The following is a 25,815-nucleotide window of genomic DNA, read 5'->3' as shown; positions in this document are numbered from 1 at the left end:
ACGCCAGTGGGCTCTATAGTTTGAAGTTTCTAAACTTCAGCTCCAAAAGACTAGACTAATTTCATAACCCCCTTGCAGTACTTTCTTTGTTTCCTTGATCTGACTGTTGCCACGTGAAAAATCACCACCTTAAAACCCTGGCCTTCCAATTGCTTCCTGGACACAGGGGGCTAAGCTGTGATAAGAAGCAGATCCCCCTCTGTCGCTCAGTGAAGCTCCAGGTTCTTGTACAGATGTCTCCGTCTCCCTCAAGGCACGCTCCATGGCACAGCCAGAATTGTGTTTTAAAATACCAAAAGGAGAGGGGCCCCTGGGTGGCTTAGTCGGTTAAGCGTCCGACTTTTGGTTTCGGCTCAGGTCAGGATCTCACTGTTTGTGAGTTTGAGCCCCAAGTCAGGCTCTCTATGCTGACAGCATGGGGCCTGCTTGGGATTCTTACTCTCCCTCTCTCTCTGCCCCTGCCCCACTTGTGTGTGCGCGCCTGTGCATGCTCTCACTCTCTCCAAATAAATGCATATATAAACACTTAAAATACCAAAAAGAGAAACAGAGACTAAGATGGTGGTTACCAGGAGCTGGGGGTTGGGAGGAAGGGTACAGACTTCCAGTTATAAGTCTGGAAGTAAGTTCTGGGATTTATTGTACAGCATAGTGACTAGAGTTCATGATGCTGTACTATAAACTTAAAATTTGCTAAGCGAGCAGATCTTAAATGTTCTTACCACATAAGAGAAATGGTAATTATGTGATGTAATGGAGGTCTTGGCTAAAACTATGGTGGTCACCATTTTGTGACATCTATGTGCAAAAAACCAATATGTTGTATACCTTAAACTTCCAAAATGTTATATGTCAGCTGTATTTCATAAAACCGGAAAAAAAGTGGGGAATGGTTTTTTAAAAACTTTTTTAATGTTTTTATTTATTTTTGAGAGAGAGCAAGACAGTGTGGGGAGGGGAGAGACAGAGAAAGATGGAGACACAGAGTATGAAGCAGGCTCTGGGCTCCAAGCTGTCAGCACGGGGCCAGACGCAGGGCTCGAACTCACAAGCCACGAGATCGTGACCTGAGCCGAAGTCATAAACTTAACCAACTGAGTCACCCAGGAGCCCCAGGGAATGTTTTTGATCACAGGTAATTTGAGGTCACTGTTTTTGCAAAGAAATATTTAAATTTTTTTTAACGTTTATTTTTATTTTTGAGACAGAGAGAGACAGAGCATGAACGGGGGAAGGGCAGAGAGAGAGGGAGACACAGAATCCCAAGCAGGCTCCAGGCTCTGAGCCATCAGCCCAGAGCCCAACGTGGGGCCCGAACTCACGGACCGCGAGATCGTGACCTGAGCTGAAGTTGGACGCTTAACCGACTGAGCCACCCAGGCACCCTGCAAAGAAATATTTAAATCAGACTTAATAATAATTTCTATCAGTTTATTTATAGTTGGGAAAATTAATTGAAATGTCATGTTTCATTAGTTTCTGTTACCCTTTAAAAAAAATTTTTTTTAATGTTTATTTATTTTTAAGAGACAGAGAGAGATCGAAGGCAAGTCGGAGAGGGACAGAGAGAGAGGGAGGCACAGAATCTGAAGCAGATTCCAGGCTCTGAACTGTCAACACAGAGCCCGATGCGGGGCTTGAACCCACGAAGCATGAGATCATGACCTGAGCAGAAGTCAGATGCTTAGCTGACTGAGCCACTCAGGCGTTCCCTGTTACCCCAAATTAAAATATTAATTGGGTACAAAATAAAATACCAACAGGACCACCCTATTTTTTTTTTGTTTGTTTAAAATTCTTCAACAGCTTCTTGTGACCTGTAAGGTAAAACCAAAAATCATTAACAAGGTTTACAAATTATTTTTACCATGTCTTTAAAAAAATTTAATTTGGTTAAAACATTATTTTCAAATGACAAATCAAATAATCAGTCAAATTAATTTTCAAACTGAAAATGAAATGGTATGAATTTAGTGGGTTGAGATCAGCATTTAAAATAATTAAATGCAATAGACTAAAATCGAATAGATTAGAATGAACTGGACGTAGTGTTAGCTCAAGAATTTTTTTCAGTTATGCTTATATATGAGATTATATTATAGACAATATTAAATACAACATATGAAATAGTTCATATCACATCATGTGTTAGTATTTCCTGGAAAATAAATAAAAGCTGATGAAAGTAATAATCCCCGAGAAATAACTGTGTTGGGGTTAGGAACCCTGATAGTACATTGTGAAAGAGAAGTGGTGCAACTCAAGGAACAAACTTTTAAAGAGAAATGTCAGGGCTCTGTTATCAGCTAGGTGCTCTTTTCGGGTATCTCTCTGAATCCGGCTGTCATGGTGGCCATGGTTGGGCAATGAGTCATTGGGTTCAAAGGTCTGATGTTGAGAGTGCTTCCTGAACAGAATTCTCATTAAAACTACAATTTCCTGGGGCGCCTGGGTGGCGCAGTGGGTTAAGCGTCCGACTTCAACCAGGTCACGATCTCGCGGTCCGTGAGTTCGAGCCCCGCGTCGGGCTCTGATGGCTCAGAGCCTGGAGCCTGTTTCCGATTCTGTGTCTCCCTCTCTCTCTCTGCCCCTCCCCCGTTCATGCTCTGTCTCTCTCTGTCCCAAAAATAAATAAACTTAAAAAAAAACAAAAAAAAACCCCTACAATTTCCTAAGAAGTGTTAGGTTCAAAATCACAAGCTCTTGCAATTCTTTAACCCCTCTGCATGTCATAGTGGATCTCGATATACCTTTCCCCAGGATCCTGAATGATGTTAGAAGACTTGTTAGAGTACCTTTTGCTCTGTCTTTTAGGAGACTGTGCCTAAATTATACTGTCTGTGCCTGTTCTGAACCAAGTCATCCTATTAAAAGAACAAGGCTTTGAAAGAAAAAATAATTGGTTTCTTATTTAGATAACTTCCGTGGCTTAGGGAATCAGTGAATAGATAACACGGGTTAATATATCATAGGAGTTACCAATTAGTCAAACAATCTGTGAAAGCTGGTCAATGATTATGTTAAGAATTATCCTCAAAATCTTTCCCCAAAAGGGTTAATTTGGATATATGTAGCTAATAGGAAACACAAAATTGTATATATATTATATAATATATATAATATGGCATATTATATCTAATATACTATACAATACATAATGTGTTACATAATATAACACATAATATATATTATATTATATATATAATTTGCATGCGTTTGTGAAATTTTAGGTAATTATTGGCAGTGGGAAGTAAAAAACAGGTCAGTAAACTAAAATATCCTCCAGAAAGGTCAATGACTATAATTGGTGATCAAAATATAAAACTATTCCTTACAAATGACTGTTGTGTTTTTGTTTTTGTTTTTGTTTTTGTTTTTGTTTTTGTTTTCAGTAGTTCACAGTCTATTAATAGCTCCAATTTGAAAATCCCAACATAACAACTGAGACTCAGGATCGACTGAAGAGAGCCCAGATTTATGTTAGGAGTCTAGGGCTCCAGTTCCATCCGTCCAAAAATCAGCAGTGTGAGCCTGACAGGTGGAGGCATTTGGGGTTTCAAGTCCTCTGTGTCCCCAGCTGAGAAACGATGCTTTGGACTAGATGGACCTGCCTTTCAATCTTTGTCATGCGTGATTCCATGTGAACTTTATACTCCCAAGCTGCTCATTAAGATACTTATTTGCCATGGATGATAACAATCTGACTCAAATGACATATCTAAAGAGGGCAAATTAAACATTAACATGAGTTTTTCCTACTTAAAAAAAAAAGAAAAAATTACTTCCACGCAAATGTTTAAAGGATGGCTGATAAACTTTTCTGCATCAAATATGATACGAGTAGACTAATAGATCCCCATCCCACACCAGATTGCAGATAGTCCTTAAGCAATCAGCTCGTACTGAAAAGCATTTGGGGTTAAGCAGCTTTCAACTTTCCCTGGAGCAATCTTGGTTTCAAAGCCAAGATTAAGGCGGCCTTTTGATTTTTACATGCCTGATATGTGGGCAGTAAATCCGTAGATAAATATTTTTGCAATTAAGCATCACATTTAATGGCCTTCATTTTGAAGCAGGTAGAAAGGAGAACCATAGATGTGGTGATATATGACAACAGGAATGACTGCTTAGAGGTGAAACATTTTCTCCTCCATTGCATTGGGAAAGGCCATGTCCAAAGTGTTTTGCCACTATAGAATGATTCGAGTTAAATTAGTTTGATGTCGAAGTTCACAGTTAAAAGTTTATTCTTTAAAAGACCCCCTCCATCATGCACACTTCCCTCCCCCCCACCTAGACTGAATGCTCAGAGAAAGGATATTATTGATCTGGCTATGTTAAGGAAAGCTTTTCCTTAAGGAAGAGATATATGCAGAAATTTGGTAGAAAAAAGATCCAAACATTTTTCTATACCCAAACTAGACTATATGATCACAGAAGAGACTATTTTAAATAATACTTCATCAGATATTTATTGAGCTTCTATAGTTTTCCAGGCACTATGCTATAGAGTTGTTTACAAGGGCAAGAAAATACCAGAATAGCCCATCGGGGCAATTGCAACATATCAGAGAAATAATGGTTAGGTAAATGTTCTTGACTTTTAAGACTTTGGTTTGTACTGAAGGCAGGGATTAGACCTAATGACCTTAGCTATTTGTTTCCATATAATTATGAGATAGTTTTCCAGGTTGTGTTTCTATGATAATTATTTGAAGAAAAGTCCCCAATGCAGGTAAAAATGGTTGAATGAGCACTCGAAACATTTCCTTATTGGAAAAAAACAAGAAATGCAGGCAGACAGGACTGCGTCAAGATTGGTCACTCTGATGTATCTTGCCTGTACCTGGGTCTTTCTAATCTTTTTTCCACAGAGCCAGACAAATCCTTCTGAAATCCAAATCTGGCTGTCACTTTCTTGCTAAAACCTGGTAAGTGGCTTCCCATTGTGATCTGGATGCTAAAATTCAAGCTTTTTAGCAAGGAGTGTTAAATTTGCTTCATGCTGTACATCTTGCTTAACCTTCGAGCCAACCGTTCACTTCCCTGCCCATAAATGTTAAACTTCATCATATGATGTCATCTCTCTGAACAGAATTAGCTTTCTTGCTTCTGAGGATCAGAACATACTATTATGCTATTTTTCTCTATCTGTAAATCTCTCCATTTCGTTTTCCTTTTCTTTGTTTTTTTTTTTTTTTTTTTTTTTACTGCCCCCCACTTCCCGCATTCCCTCTTTTCTTCACTGGGTTATTTACGACTTCAGGTTTTAGCATTACTAGGACTTATATCTAGGAAACCTTCTCAGACCCTTTAAGACTGTCTGGGCTCTTACCACACCCGGGTGTCTATGAATCTGTCACATCCACTGGGTTATTACAGAACTGCGTTTTGTTAGCATTATATTCTCAGAAAATAGGATCACTTGTGTCTTAAAGAGGTGAACTCGATAAATAACTATAAATGAGATGAAGAAGCATTTACCATGATCCTAGGGGATGATGCAAGAAACCATTGCTTTCGAGCATGAGGCACATCACAGACTTTTTTAAAATATGAAAAGAGGGCACACTAACTTCAAAAGCTGAAACTTTGCTCCAAGAGAGCTGCAAGCAGCCGTCTACAGAATGATTTAGACCGTCCCGCAGCAGCATTGGAAGACTGAGATTGTCCAACAGAACTGTGTAGAATAGGTCCCCTGGAGAAACACGACTATAAAAAGTAACTGCTTCCATTTTTAGGCACTCCGGTCCAGCGTGTGCCAGGTACATGCTGCCTCTTGCTTTGCAGCCTGGGATAGAGTTACGTCCTCTGTACTGCATTTCATTCCCTTGTTATTTACATAATCCCTCTGGCTGTGCCTATCAATTTACAGACCAAAAGGAATCCCATCACTGGCACACCACATCGTACACTTGGCTGCCTCGTACAAATGTGTTTCACCTGGATTATGTCTGTCAGAGCAAACCCCCAGGTGATGATAATTTCATTGTATTTAACACAAAGTGTTCCTAAGACAGTGGCAGGGTTGGGGGGCAGGGGGGAGATACCTGAGGTATAAGGGAAATCAAGCCTGTTAAGTATAACCACCCTTGAAAACCTGTCTTCTTTCCACAACTTGTGACTTGAGAAATGCATTGCCATACAGGGTGTTTAAAACTATTTTGTGATAAAATGGCTCTGGGGCCGGCCCCCTTTGAAAACGTCAAGCTCGTGCCATAGTAGGATACTCCGGGGATCATTTTTTGAAACGTTAACTTCAAAGCGGCTCGTTTTTCCTCCCAAATTATGGACTGTGTCAGATCCCTAAACACTTTGAAGGGGAAGACAGGCCACCGTGTTAACGTTTAAAAATACACAAAATGAAAATACATAGATATCACCAGTAACCAATTGAGAAAGAACTATTTTATGAGTAGAAAGATACAGAGCAAATCTTAGCTGCAAACAGTAAAACCATTATGATGGTGCCCATAGTTCATTTACAAGTTTGAGGCCAATAAAACGACGTAGCACTAAAGCATTGGAACGTCTGAAGGCACCAAGAGAACTGAAGACCATTTCCCCGATGTGCTTTCAATGAATTCTCTGATACCAAGATAAAGAAAAGTAAGAACGGTATTTGAGTACATCGATGTGATCCTGCAAGAGACTTCTTACTTCTCAGAAACACTGCGGTGGACTTCACAAAGATTTTAGTGAGCGCTTTTAAACCTTTAGGTTTTCCCGTTGGTAGGAGCATGTTCCTAGAAACAGAAACAACAGAGTCTAATCAGAGCCATTATCTCTCATATGATCTTCAAAGTCCAGAAATATTTAATAAGAAGTGTTCATTATTCATTATACTCTCATTTGTTGTTTGCATTATTAAAATATGACAATCAATGCCGTCATAGATTTCTTCAACTTAAGTGAAGTCCTGGAGAAGTTCTGTTTCCCAAATTACCCCAAGAAGCCTCAAGAAGAACATGGGGTTCACTTATGTGGAGTCTTGGGCAAGCTGGGAGTCAGGGCACATGATTTCTCTACTGGTTTTACCGCTGACTACGTGATTTGGGGCAATTCTGCGCTGCCTTTTTGTATGCCAACAGCTCTCAAACTCAGAATCACCAGGGGGACTTGTTAAAACACAAATTAGTGCTCTAATTTAGTAGGTTGGGTGGATCCCAAGAATCTGCATCTCCTACCAAGTCCCTAGGTGTTTCTAATGCTTCCGGTATGGGACAGGTTTTGAGAACCACACCAATGCACACATCTCTCACTCTGTTCCTCTTTACCGAGGAGGGAAGCAGTGGGGTGACAAGGGAAGTCTGCCTGGCAGAACGCGTTATGGTCTTTAGATGATGCTGTGGGAGGAGTGTGCTTTTATGGGAATGGAGGGAGGAAGAAGCACACATTTATTCATCTTTTTAAGTTTCGTTAACAAGAAGATGAGCCTAGCACTTGCAGGCAAAAAACCCAGAGTACTCTAGGGGAAGAGTGAAGAAAGTACCAGAAAATCCCAAGTGGATTCTCTAGCTCTAGCTCTCTAGCTCTCTAGCCTTGGCATCAAAAATCCCAAATCCAAAATTAGGGGCACCTGGGTGGCTCAGTCAGTTGAGCATCTGACTCTTGATTTCAGCTCAGGTCATGGTCCCAGGGTTGTGGGATCAAGCCCCGCATCGGGCTCCGTGCTGAGCATGGAGCCTGCTTGAGATTCTTTCTCTCTCTCTCTCTCTCTCTCTCTCTCTCTCTGTCTCTTTTTCTCTCTCTCCCCCCCTGCTTGCATGCTCTCTCTCTCTCAAAAAAAAAAAATCCAAAATTATACAGAAATGTGAAGGGGCAAAGCTGACCTGAAGTTATCCTACTGGTAGGAATATACTCTTTTTCTGCATAAAAAGTGACAACTCTCAACAGCTTTGTATTAGAAAAGAACAAGGTTGGATATATTTTTTTAAATAAAGACTATGAAAAATCATTATGCTTTAACTAGAGTATTTTTAAATTTAAACATGAGTAGATGTTCTTTGTGAAACATATGGATAAATACATTTGTATGGCTAAATATGGCATGACACATTGATGAAAAACGTTTTCCAGTAGGAACACCAAAATACAAAACAAGATTTATTTAGCACATAAACTTGCAATGAATAGCAAGATAGAGCTTACTTTGTATTTTCTGGAGCTCAAATCCCATTGCAACTATTGCCATAAAATAAAAATATGTGAAAAGAATGTTTTTCTACACTGTAACTGGTGTACTCCTTATTACATGCAGCACTACATACAATAAAATGCCGGTATAAAAATTGCCAGGTGTATTAACAAACTTCCTGCAATAAGATTTGTCTTGTAAAAGCTATTTTCTTTTAAAGAGATGAGCCGGCATGCTTTCTTATTTGCACATCATTCTCTGCCTAGAACACGCCTTTGTCGCTACAATTCATTGCCTCTTCATGGAGTTACCAGACAGTTCGGCATATTTACGGTGGCATGAATTACATTGCTGGAATAAATATTACAATGCTTCTGTAATCACAGGACATCATGAACAGGAACATAACGAGACATCTGCTCTCTCTGAAGAGAATTACACGAGCACTCTGTAATTTTCAATGGGAGAAAGAACAATCTGTGAACATAGGGCCAGTCTTTGTCATTTACCATAAAAGTCATTCAAATTCACACCGAGTCAAGTCCAGACACAAAACTGTCCAGATACAAAGCTGCCCATATCGCTGAATATATTTTGCAAACTGAAAAGGTTCAGGAAAGTAAGACCTGAAACTTTAACGATTAATTCGCTCCCTGTGTTTTGGATCCTCTCACTGACTGGTCATGGGTTGCAAAATTCATATAAAACATTCAGACAATGAAGGCTTGTAGTATTATTTTTTTCAGCATATAATTTTGAAACAGCACAATAATTTATAAGGAAAATAATTTATATGAGTTTCCACTATAAAAATTTTATCTTTTTCATCCCATTGAAGTGTGAAACAAAAGGAAGTTATTTACAGATTTTTTGAAGGAAAACAGGTATACGTATTTTCAGTGAATAAAATCAAGAAAAGTGAAAATATTCAATTTCTAAAATATTTATTAGGTGCACAGATTTAGCATGTGTTTTTACATATGATATTAATGCATTTAAAAAAATGTTTTTTTTAGCTTATTTATTTTTGAGACAGAGAGAGACAGAGAGAGACAGAGCATGAATGGCGGAGGAGCAGAGAGAAAGGGAGACACAGAATCGGAAGCAGGCTCCAGGCTCTGGGCCATCAGCCCAGAGCCCGACGCGGGGCTGGAACTCACGGACCGCGAGATCATGACCTGAGCTGAAGTCGGACGCTTAACCGACTGAGCCACCCAGGTACCCCGACATTAATGCATTTTTAAGGTCCATTAAGCAAAAGAAAAATCAGGAATCTGAATGATAGGTATCCATATTCTTGAAGAAGGAAGATTATTATATCATATTGGATTTTGTTTTCCTCTAGAGAACATATATTCAAGTTTTTCATCCTGTTAACTTAATGGTGACAAAGGTAGTACAAAATAATGTAATGGAACAGATTCTCAAGAATTTTTCCATCAAAAGAATAAATCTTATCACTAAAAAGTGAACATTCTTCAGAACATATGGGAAGGATATAAAAGTAGAGAAAAAATAGCACACTAAAACTTGCAGTAAACATTGTTTTTTGTTTTTTTTTTTTAATTTTTTTTTCAACGTTTATTTATTTTTGGGACAGGGAGAGATAGAGCATGAACGGGGGAGGGTCAGAGAGAGAGGGAGACAGAGAATCGGAAACAGGCTCCAGGCTCTGAGCCATCAGCCCAGAGCCTGACGCGGGGCTCGAACTCACGGACCGCGAGATCGTGACCTGGCTGAAGTCGGACGCTTAACCGACTGCGCCACCCAGGCGCCCCAAACATTGTTTTTTTTAATGCTTGGGAAATCTTTGCAATTCTTGCATTGTTCTAGAGACTAGGAAAGAGAATGGTTGAGGGTGACTATTCAGAATTGTGTTCATAATTTCATTTTCCAATTTGCAACTTAAAAAGAAATAAAAGTTAGTGTGACAAATCAAACCTGTCTTCTCCAAATCCTTCATCTGTGGAAGGGCCACTGTCCTGAACAAAAAAATGTACTGAATTTTCTCCTTTATTCCTTGAAAGTAAAAACGTACAACGTCCCAAGTTAAAAGATACGTAGGAAAAGATACTCTTTTTTTAAAGTAGGAAATTGTGAATGTGCTTATTACGGATTTAAGTCATTTTATGAAAGAAAAAGATGACAGCAGAGTAAATTAATAAGCAAATATAGGAAACTAGTACTTGAACAAAGTAAACATCTATTACTCTACAAAATCTTTTCTATAAGCCTATGTCTTTTGTTAAAATACTATTTCTCGGATTTGATTAATGATTTACGTCTTTATTTGAATATTGTTTTTTAAAAGTTGTTATATATTCAGGAGCCATACTTGAAACATATCCAAAAGTGTATCTGCTGATTGAGAAACGTATACTTGAACATTTTATTGTAGCTATACAGTCTAACCATGCACAGGTCACATGTGGCTATTGAGCACTTGAAATATGGGTAGTTTGACTGAAGAATTGGCTTTTTAATTTTACTTTTAAAAAATGTTGGGGTACCTGGGTGGCTCACTTGGTTGAACATCTGACTCTTGATTTCAGTTCGGGTCATGTCTCAGGGTCATGGGACCCAGCCCCTTGCCAGGCTCTAAGCTAAGAGTGGAGCCTGCTTAAGATTCTCTCTCTGTCTCCCTCTGCCCCTCTCCCTCATTCGTGCTGTCTCTCTCTTAAAAAAAAAAACACGTTAACTATACTTGGGACAACTTTGTCAACCATAAATTTTATGAAATCTGAGTACAGATGAAGTATTTCTGATGAAAATCAAATCCTTTGAAGTGATTTAAGTGCAAAATATACACTGGGTTTCAAAAACAGCATGGAAAAAAAACGAAAAAAAACAAAGCAGTAATTTTTTTATATTGTTCACGTGTTAGATTAATAATATTTAGGATATAGTGCATTAAATAAAATACATTACTGAAAATTTTTAAATTTACCAGTTTTAATATTTTTATGTGGCTGCTAGAAATTTCTGAAGTACAAACATGGCTCACATTACATTTTCAATGGAACAACACTGTTCTACATTGTCAATAGCAATTAAAACTTAACAATCTTTGCAGTTTACAGAATTTGTGGCATATCCAATAAACCTGTCACTAATTATTATGCATGTATTTTTTATTATATGCATTTCATATAGTTACAACTAATCTAACCACATGGGGCATGAGTTTCTCCATGTGAGATGATTTCAACTGTTAGTGTTCAGAGCCTATGTAAGGCTTTTTTGTTTTTGTTTTTAAGTAGGCTGTATGCCCAACTTGGGGCTTGAACTCATGACCCTAGGATCAAGAGTCCCATGCTTTAGCAACTCAGCCAGTCAGTTGTCCCTAAGGTTAATATTTTTAGTGAAAACTTGAATTTGTAAAGCACATCTGCTGAGTCACATGTATAGTCATAAAGGTTGTTCACAAAACAAGGTCTCCTAAGTACAGGATGCAGCCCACAATCACCCACCAAGCAATGGCTCTGGCAATGACCTGCATTTGTCTGGAAAATGGGGCTCCTTTCTAAATGGCACAAAGACAGCATCTGGGCAAGCTAACTCTGTATTTACATCAAGATGCAACATGTAATATTACAAAATGCATTCTTAGAGAATTGTTTTCTGCTCAAATCATCTAGGTAGATGCAGTAAGAATTCTGTTATCACCTCACATTTGCCAAAGGTTTTATTATTTTCCCAACTTTCACACATATTTTATCAGTATTCTTGAAGGAGACACATAAAGATAAGTATGCATTGTGCTCATTTCCCAACAAAGACATGGAACTGAATTTCCTCATTTTCCCCTTGCAAATAAAATTGCAGCCTCTATAACTCATGAGGCAGCCCCATAGATACAAACGTTGCAGCTAAAATGAATGTAACATTTATAGATTAAAAACACATTGGGGCGCCTGGGTGGCGCAGTCGGTTAAGCGTCCGACTTCAGCCAGGTCACGATCTCGCGGTCCGTGAGTTCGAGCCCCGCGTCAGGCTCTGGGCTGATGGCTCGGAGCCTGGAGCCTGTTTCCGATTCTCTGTCTCCCTCTCTCTCTGCCCCTCCCCCGTTCATGCTCTGTCTCTCTCTGTCCCAAAAATAAATAAAAACGTTGAAAAAAAAAAAGACATTAAAAAAAAAAGAACACATTGTAATAAAAGGACACAACTCAATCACCATTTTGTTTGCAAAATTCAATCAGAATTTTGATTTCTTATAAAAATATTTAATCATATTTTGTCATTTAACTTGTATTAAAATGTAAATGGCAATGTTGTGGGCCCCTCCTGCAAATCTAATTTATTTACTGCATTACTTTCTACAATTTTGGTTTTGTACAATTTATCTAAGTGAGCCCATGACAAAAGTTCTCCCTTGAAAATATTCTGACTATAACAGCTACCTTTGAGAAACAAGTTTACATTACAGTCAATTAAAATCTATTTTTAGTGAATAGGAACTACTGTTTTCATGCTATATATTTTATTTAAAGATGAGAACAACACAAGTTAGCTAATACTTTTATGAATCTACAGGACTCTGAGGAGAATATCTGTAAGATAATTCCTTAATATCCCTTTTGAAAGAGTATTAAGTAGTTTCTTATTCAATGTAGATTTCTTAAGTAGCTGACATTTATTTTGTTTCCCTACCACCTGATCTTGGTACCTTAAAACCTGTTTTTCATTTGTTTTACATTTATTCATGTTCTAATGGCTCCCAGTGATTTTCAACTAGAATTTTCTTAAGGAGTGGGTTTTAGATCTTTCTACATATACAACAAATGTTGTTGGAACTTACGGTTTTTTTAAAAACCTCAGTTTGGTAAACATTAATAACCCATTCAGACTGATTATATTCTTAACAGTTACTATTTTTTAACCATTGAACTGGAGGCTTAGAGTTCACTTGAATACAATAAATGCTATGTATATATAATAATACCAAATATTATGCTCTCTTTTGATGTTTTAATAGCCTATTCATTCATCGAAATTCAGATTAGGATGAAACCACGCAGATTTTGAAGAATGCAATGTATATAACCTTTACAGCAAAAGTTGGCCTTGCAACCTACGCTCAAAATCAAAGTTCCCTTTTGGGGTATCAAACCACACCACAACCACCAGACTGACTACCAGTTGGAGGTGATGGACCCACAACATTGTATATTTGTTTAACTCCCATGTCTATCAGGTCACTGTGATCATCAAGAGACATTATTCCAACACAGACTTTTTTTTTTTTTCATAATGAATTGAAGGGGGGGTGTTGATAAAACATGACAAAAATATAATTTATTTTAAAAGTAAAAGCATGAATTTACCCAAAGCCATCACCATCTATCATTCTGTGAATCATGTAATGATCATTGTCATTTTGACATGTACAACATTTCTCTTCTCCCATCACCTTTGCATTAATTGGATTGTAAGGGGTAGGGCAAGGCCACAAGAGACAGGGTGTGGAATGCCCAGTGTCTCCATTGCTATTTGTATCACTGAAACATTTTGATGTCAGGTAGATATTAACCTAATAAGGAAGCCCCACTGGCTTTCTGTCTCCTCCAGACAATAAAACAGAATAATTATGTCTGTGCCTGTCTTTTCAGTTGTTCAACTATAACACAGGTTGAGAACTAACTACAGATTCTAATTAACTCAAATTAGACTGATGAGAGAGATTACTACTACAACATGAAGATTAGGAAATTAATCCTAATGGTAAACCTCAAAGACATTGGGTACAAAGGAAATAAACGTTAAGGGGACAAATTGGGCCACTAACTACTTCAAAGATGTTAGAAGTGAGTGCTAACCTGAGCAGTGGCTTCAACCCATTTGAATGCAAGTTCCTGACTTTCTGCAAGGAGAGATTTCAGCACTTGAAGGAGAATAGCCCATATTTCGAAATGGCATTAAACCTTCTTTTGCACTTCTTGGACTTGATTCCATATTTTTCATTAGCTTGGGGGGTGGGAAGGGTGGAAGTGATGGCGATAGAAAAACCCCCTAATGATTTAAAAAAATATTATTGATTTAAAAACTTGCTTAAGCAAACTTTCAAGTTAGAAAGACTGGGTATGACAGCACACATTAAAGACATTTGTAAAAGACGTACACTGAGAACATTTATTCTAATATTGTTTGAGGAAACCATTTATTAATTATAGATACACATTGATGAAATTTCTTATTGAAAATGCACACACTTTCTATTTTTTCATGGTTTACAACTCTGAAAATTTACTTTCATACTGTTGCTTCTAATGCTCATTAATTTCTCTGAATTCTCAATTGTTTACTCCGAAAAAATAGGGTTGGAAGACAAATAGGTCACTAACCAACACAGGAAAAGATGTTCATTATCACTTACAAATCTAAGCTACAAGATATCACCTCACACGTATTAACATTAGCTAAAATCAATAATGTAAGACCAACAGGTTTTGGCAAGGAGGTGGAGAAAAAGGAACCCCCCTGCACTGTGGTTGGGAATGCAAACTGGTACAGCCACTGTGGAAAACAGTATCGGGTTTTCTCAAAAAGCTAAAAAATAGAACTACCCTATGATCCAACAATTACATTACTGGGTGTTTACCCAAAGAATATGAAAACACTAATTTAAAGGGATACATGTACCCTTATGTTGATAGTAGCATTACTTCCAATAGTCAAGATATGGAGCAGCCCAATGTCTAATTATAGATGAACCGATAAAGAAGATGTGGTGTATATCCACAATGGAATACTATTCAGCCATAAAAAAGAATGAAATCTTGCCATTTCCAATGACATGGATGGAGCTAGAGAATTTTATGCTGGGTGAAATAAGTCAGAGAAAGACAAATACCATCTGATTTCATTCATATGTGCAATTTAGAAAACAAAACAAATGAACAAAGGGGAAAAAAGAGGGGGAGAAAAAGAGATAGAGAGAGAGAGAGAGAGAGAGAGAGAGAGACCAAGAAGCAGACTCTTCTCTATAGAGAACAAACTGATGGTTACCAGAGCAGAGATGATGGGGATTAAGGAGTGATGAGCACCGGGTGACGTATGGAATCCTTGAATGACTATATTACACACCTGAAAATAATATGATATTATATTTTGACCAACTGGAATTAAAAAGAGAAAGAGAGAGAGAGAGAGAGAAAATAGGCTTGTAGAGAAAGGTCATCTTTTTCATGCTGCAAGATTCTCCTATATAAGTCATGTTGTTTGAAATCCATATCATATGATAAGTTCACTTGTAAGTATATGTTTGTAATTCAAATCCATGTAATAAGAAGAATGTAAGATAAAAAATAAAATAACACCCCAGTGTAATAATAAAATACAGAACAATTTGACTCAAATTTAAAAAAGCAAAACCATATCAAGGAGGAAGACTAAAATTAAACCCAAAGGACATATAATGAAGTATCAGACTTAAAATTTTCAGTAAACTAGAGAAAAAAGGGAGATAAAATAGGCTATATGACTATCATTATTTTAAAAAGATAGAATCAGGGGCACCTGGGTGGCTCAGTCAGTTAAGCGTCCAACTTCAGCTCAGGTCGGGTCATGATCTCACGGTTTGTGTGTTTGAGTCCTGCATCGGGATCCGTGCTGACTGTTCAGAGCCTGGAGCCTGCTTCGGATTCTGTGTCTCCCTCTCTCTCTGGCCCTCCCTCTCTCATGCTCTGTCTCTCTCTCAAAATTAAATAAACATTAAAAAAAGATGGAGTCACACTAGTTTCTCAGAAGAAACACTATTTTCAAGAAATATATTCCTGGAAGACTTTCAAAGAACTTACATGGTGGCATACAAAGTGATAGTCTCTTCCATAAGTCTGCTATTTATAGTAGGTAGGTGTTTGCTACATTTCTAAGAAAAGTTTGGATTGATATTCCAAATAATACTAAAAAGAGAGTTTTGGTAAAGTGGCTTAAGCCAATTTGCCCATTCTCAATTGTTCCGCTCCTTTTTGTTGGCTTCTAGTTCCTGTCCTTCTCTCCCTGTCTCCTCACACTTGAGGTGGTGATGAGTTGTGGTTCCCTCTCCCAGGTACCAAGTGGGATGTTATTACAGAAGCAAGTCTCAGGTACGAGTCCACACCACAGATTTATCACCAACAAGGGACAAAACGTTCCAACAACCTATCCCCCAGACTATGTGGATTATCCTCAGTTGTCCTCAGTTGTCCACCAGGACTTGCATGAATGCTTCTCTGGAGGGAGGCCCATTTGGCAAGTCTTGAGAACCAGCTAGTCATCTAGCGGGGATGAGGTGTGGTTTCTGTCGTGCCCACGTGCCATGGGAAGGAACAGGACTCCTAGGACTAGGCCACTGCTTTGAAGAACATGACGGGCCTGGCTCACCAGGTTCTCATATCATTTTTACCATGGAAAAAAGTGTTTCAGGCATCTCTTCTGTCCTGTTGCAGGTGGAGATGGGGATATTAGAGGCCATTATTATTGGAAACAATACAACCATGATTAGCAACTTTGAAATGATTTCTAGTTATCCTAACTAGAATACTTCAAGTGCTAATAATCTACTCTAGTATGAAGACTATAGTTGAGTTAGCCTACCTATCTCTCATACTATCTATGTTGAAGTATTTAAAATAAACTACAGGCGGGGTGCCTGGGTGTCTCTGTCGGTTAAGCGTCCGACTTCAGGTCATGATCTCACGGTCCGTGGGTTCGAGCCCCACGTCGGGTTCTGTGCTGACAGCTCAGAGCCTGGAGCCTGCTTCAGATTCTGTGCCTCTCTTTCTTTCTTCCTTCTCCCTCTCGTGCTCTGTCTCTGTCTCTCTCTCTCTCAAAAATAAATAAACATTAAAAAATTTTAAAATAAAGTAAAATAAAATAAACTACAGGCAATACAACAGGAATTGTTATAATCTGCCCATGAGAAGACCTAGGGTTTTCCTAAGGTGTTTATCTATATCAACTTGTTCTCTGGAATAGCTGCCCTTATAAATATTCTTCTTTAGGGGGCGCCTGGGTGGCGCAGTCGGTTAAGCGTCCGACTTCAACCAGGTCACCATCTCGCAGTCTGTGAGTTCGAACCCCGTGTCAGGCTCTGGGCTGATGGCTCGGAGCCTGGAGCCTGTTTCCAATTCTGTGTCTCCCTCTCTCTCTGCCCCTCCCCTGTTCATGCTCTGTCTCTCTCTGTCCCAAAAATAAATAAAAAAAACGTTGAAAAAAAAATTTTTTTTTAAAAATATTCTTCTTTATTAATATACACAAAATACTTGATTTGTAATAATAAATAAAAGCATTCTTTTTTAGTACCTTATGCATAGTATTTTATGTTTCAATTTATTTCCCATGTATTATTTGTCTACCAAAACCTTATATATTGGAACACCATCATGACTGTTTTCTCCATTATACAAAAGGAAAGAGAAGGCCTCACCCTGATGACTCAAAGTGTCCGGGACTACACCACAAACTTTGTCAGAGCAGACATTTCTAGTCTCCCGGTTTTTCATTCGGTAATTTTTCTTAGTGATCTTTTGTGAGGTCGCTCCTGCTGTCTTTCCAGGAAAGTCTACAAGAGGAATGCATTTGTATTCTTATACTTGTTTTACTTCCCCTAATTGTTGATTTTAAAACATCCTCTTTGGGGGCGCCTGGGTGGCGCAGTCGGTTAAGCGTCCGACTTCAGCCAGGTCACGATCTTGTGGTCCGTGAGTTCGAGCCTCGCGTCAGGCTCTGGGTTGATGGCTCAGAGCCTGGAGCCTGTTTCCGGTTCTGTGTCTCCCTCTCTCTCTGCCCCTCCCCCATTCATGCTCTGTCTCTCTCTGTCCCAAAAATAAATAAACGTTGAAAAAAAAAATTTAAAACATCCTCTTTGGCTGGGTAGGAGTATGTTTTTAAGGTCTCTGATGATCCCCACCCCCCCAAAAAAAGAAAGGAAAGTTCTTCAGTGTGGAATTTAACTATAAATTAAACTCTCTTCTTGTTTAGTGAAGTTTGAGTGGTAGCCTATACTTTGCAAAAACTACAAAACATTTACTGCATGATAAGCCTAGTTTATTTAAAAAATTTTTTTTTCAACATTTATTTATTTTTGGGACAGAGAGAGACAGAGCATGAACGGGGGAGGGGCAGAGAGAGAGGGAGACACAGAACCGGAAACAGGCTCCAGGCTCTGAGCCATCAGCCCAGAGCCTGACGCGGGGCTCGAACTCACGGACCGCGAGATCGTGACCTGGCTGAAGTCGGACGCTTAACCGACTGCACCACCCAGGCGCCCCAAGCCTAGTTTAACAAATAAATGGACTCTTGTCCACTTATTTTGTATGGTAGAGTTAGAATATTGGGAGTATTTCAGAAAAATTCTCATACTTATTTTTGTTCTCTGGCTTCTAAGGACATTAAATTATCTCCATTTTATAATTCACTTCTTCTCTACTATCAATGCTTTCTTCAAATCATAAGTAGCCCCTCCTGAGGAAATAATATTGTTTCATGAAAAAAAAATCATTAAATATGAGTTAGACAGCATGAGTTTGCCTTGTCCCTTTTTTTCCAGTTATTTGCTAACCAACGTTGCCTCATTCCTAACTGCATTAAACCTGGATTCAAACCCCTGCAGAGTCAATAATATTAATGAGAACGCCATAGGGTTTTAGGGAAGTGTAGCCAGAATTGGGGCGGAATATGTCAGGGTGTTTTGTTTTCCTGGTAAACTCTTCTTCATGCTTCACTCGGGCACTACCTTCTTGGAACACGTGGGCCTTGCGTGCAGCCACTTATCTTACTTTATCGGATACGCTCTCCTTTGTTCTTCTTTGCTGATCTGTTACATTTACTCTGCGCCATATCTGCCTAATTTATATGGCTCTCCCATAAAACAGCACTTTATTACTCTCTGTAGCTCCACTCCAAGAACAGTGCCAGATACAGAGTACTCTGAGTCTTGACAAAGAAGTTTGTTGAGTGAATACACGGATGGATAGTGAAGGGAATGCCATGGAACGGGAAGACCTATTTACCCGTCTGTCTCCCAAGGTTGTTGTGAAAACCGGCCACGTGTGTTAAACTTTCAAAGCTCAGGCGCCTCGGAGTTCCCCTCAGAAGTTGAGTTAAGCCAAACTAAAACTTAAGAATAATTTACCACGATTTTGTGCCTACCCGTATGCGGCCATCAGTGCTGACCTTTGCAGGTTAAATCCAAAAGGCCTTGCGTGAAATGGTGTGGCCCACGGCTGGCCCTCCCTGGCGTGGCCCTCCCTGGGGTCGAGGTAGGTGTCTCAGACTGCCAAAGCATAAGGGGAGATGACAGGTAACCAAATGGGAAACGGCCGCCGCCTTGGGCTCCCTGAGACTGGCCTCTAACAAGGCCGACTTGTCCCCGGGGCCCTTTGGAGAGGAAATGAAGCGATGAACCAATGCTTGGCATAGGAGGCGCCGGGTCCTGACAGGCTAAGGTGTGACCAGCTGAATCCTAACCATCTCAGACATCTGTAGGAGAGCAAGGGAGCTGGGAGATGGCCAGGGGCAGGTGAGGCTGCGGGGAAATGAGGTGTGTGCAGAGCCCGCAGAGAGGAGAAGAAGAAAGGGCAAGTGAGATTACTGGTCATCTGGTGTCTTAGATCCCACGCAAAGCAAACTCCAAGCACAACAGCAAACACAAGCTTTGAGTATTACTGTCTCCAAAGAGTATTTACCAAGCGCGGTCTGACTTGATCTCCCAGATTTGGTTAAATATGCATTTTGTGAACGTTGTGTTTCTGACTTTTCTTTGCTTTCCCTTTTTGTTATTGTTGTTGTTCTTCCTTCCTTCCTTTCTTTTTTTTTTTATTTTATTTTAACACCTGACACGCTTTAACACTGTAATTCCGACACTGAGCAAATGGAGAAATAAGAGGAGTGAGGAAAGGAGAGGAAAATCTGACAGAGTATTTTAAAACAGCTTTTCTAATCGAAAAACGTTTATGTATTCTTAAACATACTATGAAATATATCTAATTTTAGTCATTTTATTAGATCTAATATATACCTGTGATTCCATGTATGTTTTTCTCCACTTTAAAACCCTAATATTTAGAATTAGCAGACCATTCATTTAGCTCACACCATTTTTATAAACTCCCTTTTCTCAAAATGATCAATAGTAACATTTTATTTGGTGGTTAAAGACACATGAGCATATCAAAGCATTTATACATACCATTGCACTTTATTATGTTAAGAGGCAGTGGAAAAATGGAAAGTTATAAATGAAGTGAACATTTTTATTTGCTTTTATTGTGGCCACTGCATCACATTTTACCACTGTTCTTTGTTTACATGAGCAATGCTCCAACTGAATCCAAGATCTAGGGAAATGGGAAAGATACTTGGCTCGCCCTTGAATTTTCAGTGGCTAGCAAAATACTTGGGGCAAAATACGTTGTTAATTTAAAATATTCAATGCATAGAAAAAAAGACCTCACACATATCACACTGTTTGAACAATACAGTTTTAGAATTGGGGCAATTAATTTTTTTTTTTAACATAAAACACAGCTCTCTTTTTTCACGCATTGAAACTAGTGATGTATGTATAAAAGATATGAAAAGGTGGGTTTTCTCCTGGGTTCATCGCCAGCCATGGATATTTAATTGATCTCATTATATTTTCAGCTCAATGAGAATTAGCAAGTAGCAAAGGAGAGTATTTATGTGAACATTCTACAATAAATTGAAGAGTAGAAAGCACTCTATCTGAAATATATAATGAACTTTATCTTTATAGGATATTTATCTTTAAATTTATCTTGCCGGAAGACCTTTAATAAAAGTGGTTTCACTTGACTTGGAATAAGCTTTGGAATGTAATTTCTATAACAAAATGGAAATTTTCACTACTTTTGTTATCTACATCTTATTTGCACGTTGAAAAATCTCATTAATAGTTAGGGGCAGATCAACTAATAGAACACATACCCAGAAAATCCAATTCATTACTTCTCAAGGACAGACACGGTGTTCACCACTCAGGTAAGGAAATGATAGCAGGTAAAAATTTCTCTTGTATCCAGGCGGTACCTGCAAAGCTCCAACAGCCTCAGCTGCACGTAACTCTGAAAGAAAGCCATCCTTCCTCCCTTCCCCAGATCTTGAGAAACCACTGTAAGGCTGGAGTCTCAGTCATGAGTATCACTCACCAAAGCAGCAACAGATAACAAAAAATTATCCCATCTGGTATATGTCTTTCTACACTCTTTCCCATGCACATAGAATCATATATAGATACATGTACACAGGGCGCACATAAAACACATTTTGCTACTTTGTTTTATACAAATGAAATGTTGTGCAGATTTCTCTGCATCTTGCTCTTGTCCCTTTCATCATGAATATGTCTCCAGGGTAATACATAGAGCTCTAGCTCATTCTTTTTGATGCTTAAGAAATATTATATGAAGTTATCACCATACAGTATATTAAACTCTCCAAATGGTAGACATTCACTTGCTTGCAAAGGAGTCAAATACATCTTTGTTATTACACCCATATGCACTGATACTTTGATTTCTGTTTTAAAAATTTTTTTAGTGTTTATTTATTTTTGAGAGAGAGAGAGAGAGAGACTGAGTGTAAGCCGGGGAGGGACAGACAGAGAAGGAGACAGAGAATCCGAAGCAGACTCCAGGCTCCGAGCTGTCAGCACAGAGCCCAATGCGGGCTCGAACCCACAAGCTGAGATCATGACCTGAGCCAAAGTCAGACGCTCAACTGACTGAGCCACTCAGGTGCCCCCTGATACTTTTATTTCGATGGGCTAGAATGTAATGAGTGGGATAACTGCATGAAAAGATATACGGATTACGAATTTTAGTATATACTGTCAGAATGTTCTCCTCCAAAGCTATGACTATGCTTCCATCAGTAATGCAGGAGAGTTTTCTTCCTCACTTGTTACCACTCACTCCAACGTTGGCCAGTCTGAGGGGGAGAGGTGATGGCCTTGTGTTCAGTTCATTTACATTATGAGTGAACTTCACTCTTAGTGAAGCTGGGCATTTGTTTTATATTAGCTATTCGTACTTTCGGCCTCCTGCTGTATTTTTTAGCACAGCATCACAAATACTTTGCAAGATCTCAAAGATCAATATAGCAACACCTTGGAAAATTAAAGTGCTCTCTGCCTGAAAGCCTTTTGGGGAAAACGTATACACACATAACACAGAATAGCGGTTTACTCCCCAAATGCAGAAAACCATTCTCTGAATTTATTTTAGGCTGGTGAACAAAGATAAAAATCATCATTTTCCTAGAGTAAAAACTAATGAAGCTATTTATCTCCATATTTCATTATTTGGTTTTAATTACAGTTTTCAGAACCGTTTTCTTGGGATAAAATTTACATACTATAAAATAAATAAATAAATAAATAAATAAAATTTACATACTATAAAATCCATTTTATGGTATGTGATTCAGTGGTTTCCAGCATATTTGCATTTGCTCCAGCATCGCTACCCTCTGATACTGGAAGATTTCCAAGAGTCCAAAAAGAAACCCCATACTCATTAGCGGTCAGCCCCCATTCCCTGCCCCACCAAGCCCTTGGCAACCACTAATCCATCTTCTGTCTGTCCAGAGATGCCTATTAACTGTAGGCATTTCATATAAGGGGAATCATATACTATGTTGCCTTTTTTGTCTAGCTTCTTTCGCATAATGATTTCAAGGTTCATCCATGTTGTAGCATGTATGAATACTTCATTCGTTTTTATTGCCAACTAATATTCCATTGTATGGGTATATCACACTTTATCAAGTCATTGGTTAATGGACGTTTGGGTCAGTTCGATCTGGGTTTGAATCCAGATTTGACAGTTATTTCTCTTGTGACCATGGGTAAGTTAAGAGAAATGAAGCAGGAATAGGTGTCAGAGAAGGACACGGAAGGACAAATGAAGGCATCGCAACACCTTCTCATTTTTTGAGAAATTTTTTGAGAATTTTTTTTGAGTGTGGGTAGATGTAGTGGGTACATCTGTTCAAAGCACATCCACTTGATGATTAATCACTTGCCCAATCTTCCCACGTGATGGGTCATATAATACACAGTTTGTGAGGGACAGTTCAGGTTATGTGGTGGATTTGATGTCCCGTGGTTAGGAGTTCAGTCTCCACAAGAACCCAAAATCACTCCAGGACTGTTTCTCAAAAGAAGAAAAGAGTATGTTAAGGGGAACCTAGACTTGCTCCCACACCCCAAAGTTCTGCACTGTGATCCTCCTGTCGGGGCTTGCCGGAGACTCCCAAGGGGCAGCTCTGTCCACACTTAGACTCTTTGAACCTACAGCTGGGGGTCTGCAAGCGGAGAAGCAGCTTGCCCTGAAGCCTGAACTGGCTGCAGAACTTTCTCCAGTCTCCACTCAAACATGGTGTGTTTAGAGGTGACTTGGTAAATGGTGGTAGGAACTGGGAGAGGACACTGACCACTTTACGCTGGTTCTACCAAAGGGATGTTCTGGGTGTGCAGGAAGAGGCTGGAGAGTGACATAAATTGTTGCTGCTGCTGCAGTGACAGGTCATTAATGGGATGACATCCACAGAAACAAGGAAATGGAAAACATGTCTCTTCCTCTCGTTCTTGCCTTCCAGTCACGTGCCCTTAATGGCCAAATATAACAAGAAACCTGCTGGAAAAGAGAAAGATTATTTACAGCCTCACAGCCTCAGCATCACAAAGCAGCACATAGAAGAGTGTGTTTGGAGATGACATACCCTAGCTTTGCGGCCAGCACAGTAATGACACAGTATGAAATTGATCATCAACTTTGTCCACCGCACGACACGTATAAACGACTTGAGTTGGCTTATGTGCCTTTTAAAGGTATTAGGTGTCTATGGAGAAAAATTGAGAAACATAAAAATCACCCATCATCATACCATTTTAAAAAATAGGGGACTCCTTGGGGCGCCTGGGTGGCTCAGTCGGTTGAGCGGCCGACTTCGGCTCAGGTCACGATCTCGCGGTCCGTGAGTTCGAGCCCCACGTCGGGCTCTGTGCTGACAGCTCGGAGCCTGGAGCCTGTTTCGGATTCTGTGTCTCCCTCTCTCTCTCTGACCCTCCCCCATTCATGCTCTGTCTCTCTCTGTCTCAAAAATAAATAAACGTTAAAAAAAAATTAAAAAAAAATAGGGTACTCCCCTTATTACACATGTACACACATCTTTATATTTGCAAAACAATAGGATCATGTACCACATGCAGATTTTGAAACCAACTTTTACCTTAATAATCCAATACACTGTTGCCATCTTTCTTGTTAAAACAGCCACAACATTGGGGCGCTTGGGTGTCTCCGTCGGTTAAGCATCTGACTTGATTTCAGCTCAGGTCATGATCTCCCGGTTTGTGGGTTGGAGCCCTGCATCAGGCTCCGTGCTGACAAGTGCGGAACCTGCTTGGGATTCTCCTTCTCTCCCCCTCTCTCTGCCCCTCTCCTGCTCACACTGTCTCTCTGTCTCTCAAAATAAATAGGCAAACTTTAAATAAATAAATAATCCACAACATGAATGTCATTATCCACATAGGATATTGAGTATATCTCTCTATTGCATATGCTATTATAAATCATTTGCTCATGTCTGGATGTATACATAATTTGTTTTAATAAGTTATATTTTGATGTTTATGTATTTTTTGAGAGAGAGAGAGAGAGGCGGGGAGGGGGAGGTGGGGACGGACAGAAAGAGAGACACAGAATCAGAAGCAAGCTCCAGGCTCTGAGCTGTCAGCACAGAGCCCCATGTGAGGCTCAAACTCACCAACTGTAAGATCATGACCTGAGCCGAAGTCAGATGCTTAACTGACTGAGCCACCCAGGCACCCCAGGTTATATTTTGATAAATATCTTTTTTTTTTAATTTTTTTTTCAACGTTTATTTATTTTTGCGACAGAGAGAGACAGAGCATGAACGGGGGAGGGGCAGAGAGAGAGGGAGACACAGAATCGGAAACAGGCTCCAGGCTCTGAGCCATCAGCCCAGAGCCTGACGCGGGGCTCGAACTCACGGACCGCGAGATCGTTACCTGGCTGAAGTCGGACGCTTAACCGACTGCGCCACCCAGGTGCCCCGATAAATATCTTTAAATTCTTTACAAACATTTATTGACTTGTTAAATTTTGGAGAAATGTTCACTCACTCTTCTTACATTTTGTTTGAATCTTAACAATATTTACTCTGGATACAAATCCCTTTGAAAGTCATGTGTCTCAGGGTGCCTGGCTGGCTCAGTTGGTGGCATGAGCCACTCTTTGTCTCAAGGTTGTGAGTTCGAGCCCCATATTGGGTGTACAGATTACTTAAAAATAAAATGTATTAAAAAAAAAGAAAGTCATATTTGTCGCATGTAGTAAAGCAATTTCTTTAATGGCAGTTCAAATGCAAACTCCCTTCCTTCCTTCCTTCCATCCATCCTTCCTTCTTTCGTTCCTCCCTTCCTTCCTTCCTCTCTCCCTCCCTCCCTTCCTTCCTTCCTCTCTCCCTCTTTCTTTTTTACCAATCATGATACGATGTTAGGCTGAGGCATTACTTGGATTACCGCACATTCCTTTCTAGAGAAGAAATTAAGACCACAAACGCATAGAGAAATTTTTTTGAGTGTGGGTAGTGAGAACAGCTGGGGTGGAGACTGAGGGAAATGGCAAGACATCTCACATGGATATAAATGG

The sequence above is a fragment of the Herpailurus yagouaroundi genome, unplaced genomic scaffold, assembly GCF_014898765.1.
Source record: "Herpailurus yagouaroundi ecotype Mexico unplaced genomic scaffold, PumYag 199, whole genome shotgun sequence".
Lineage (NCBI taxonomy): Eukaryota > Metazoa > Chordata > Mammalia > Carnivora > Felidae > Herpailurus > Herpailurus yagouaroundi.
Note: the sequence above shows the minus strand (reverse complement) of the source record.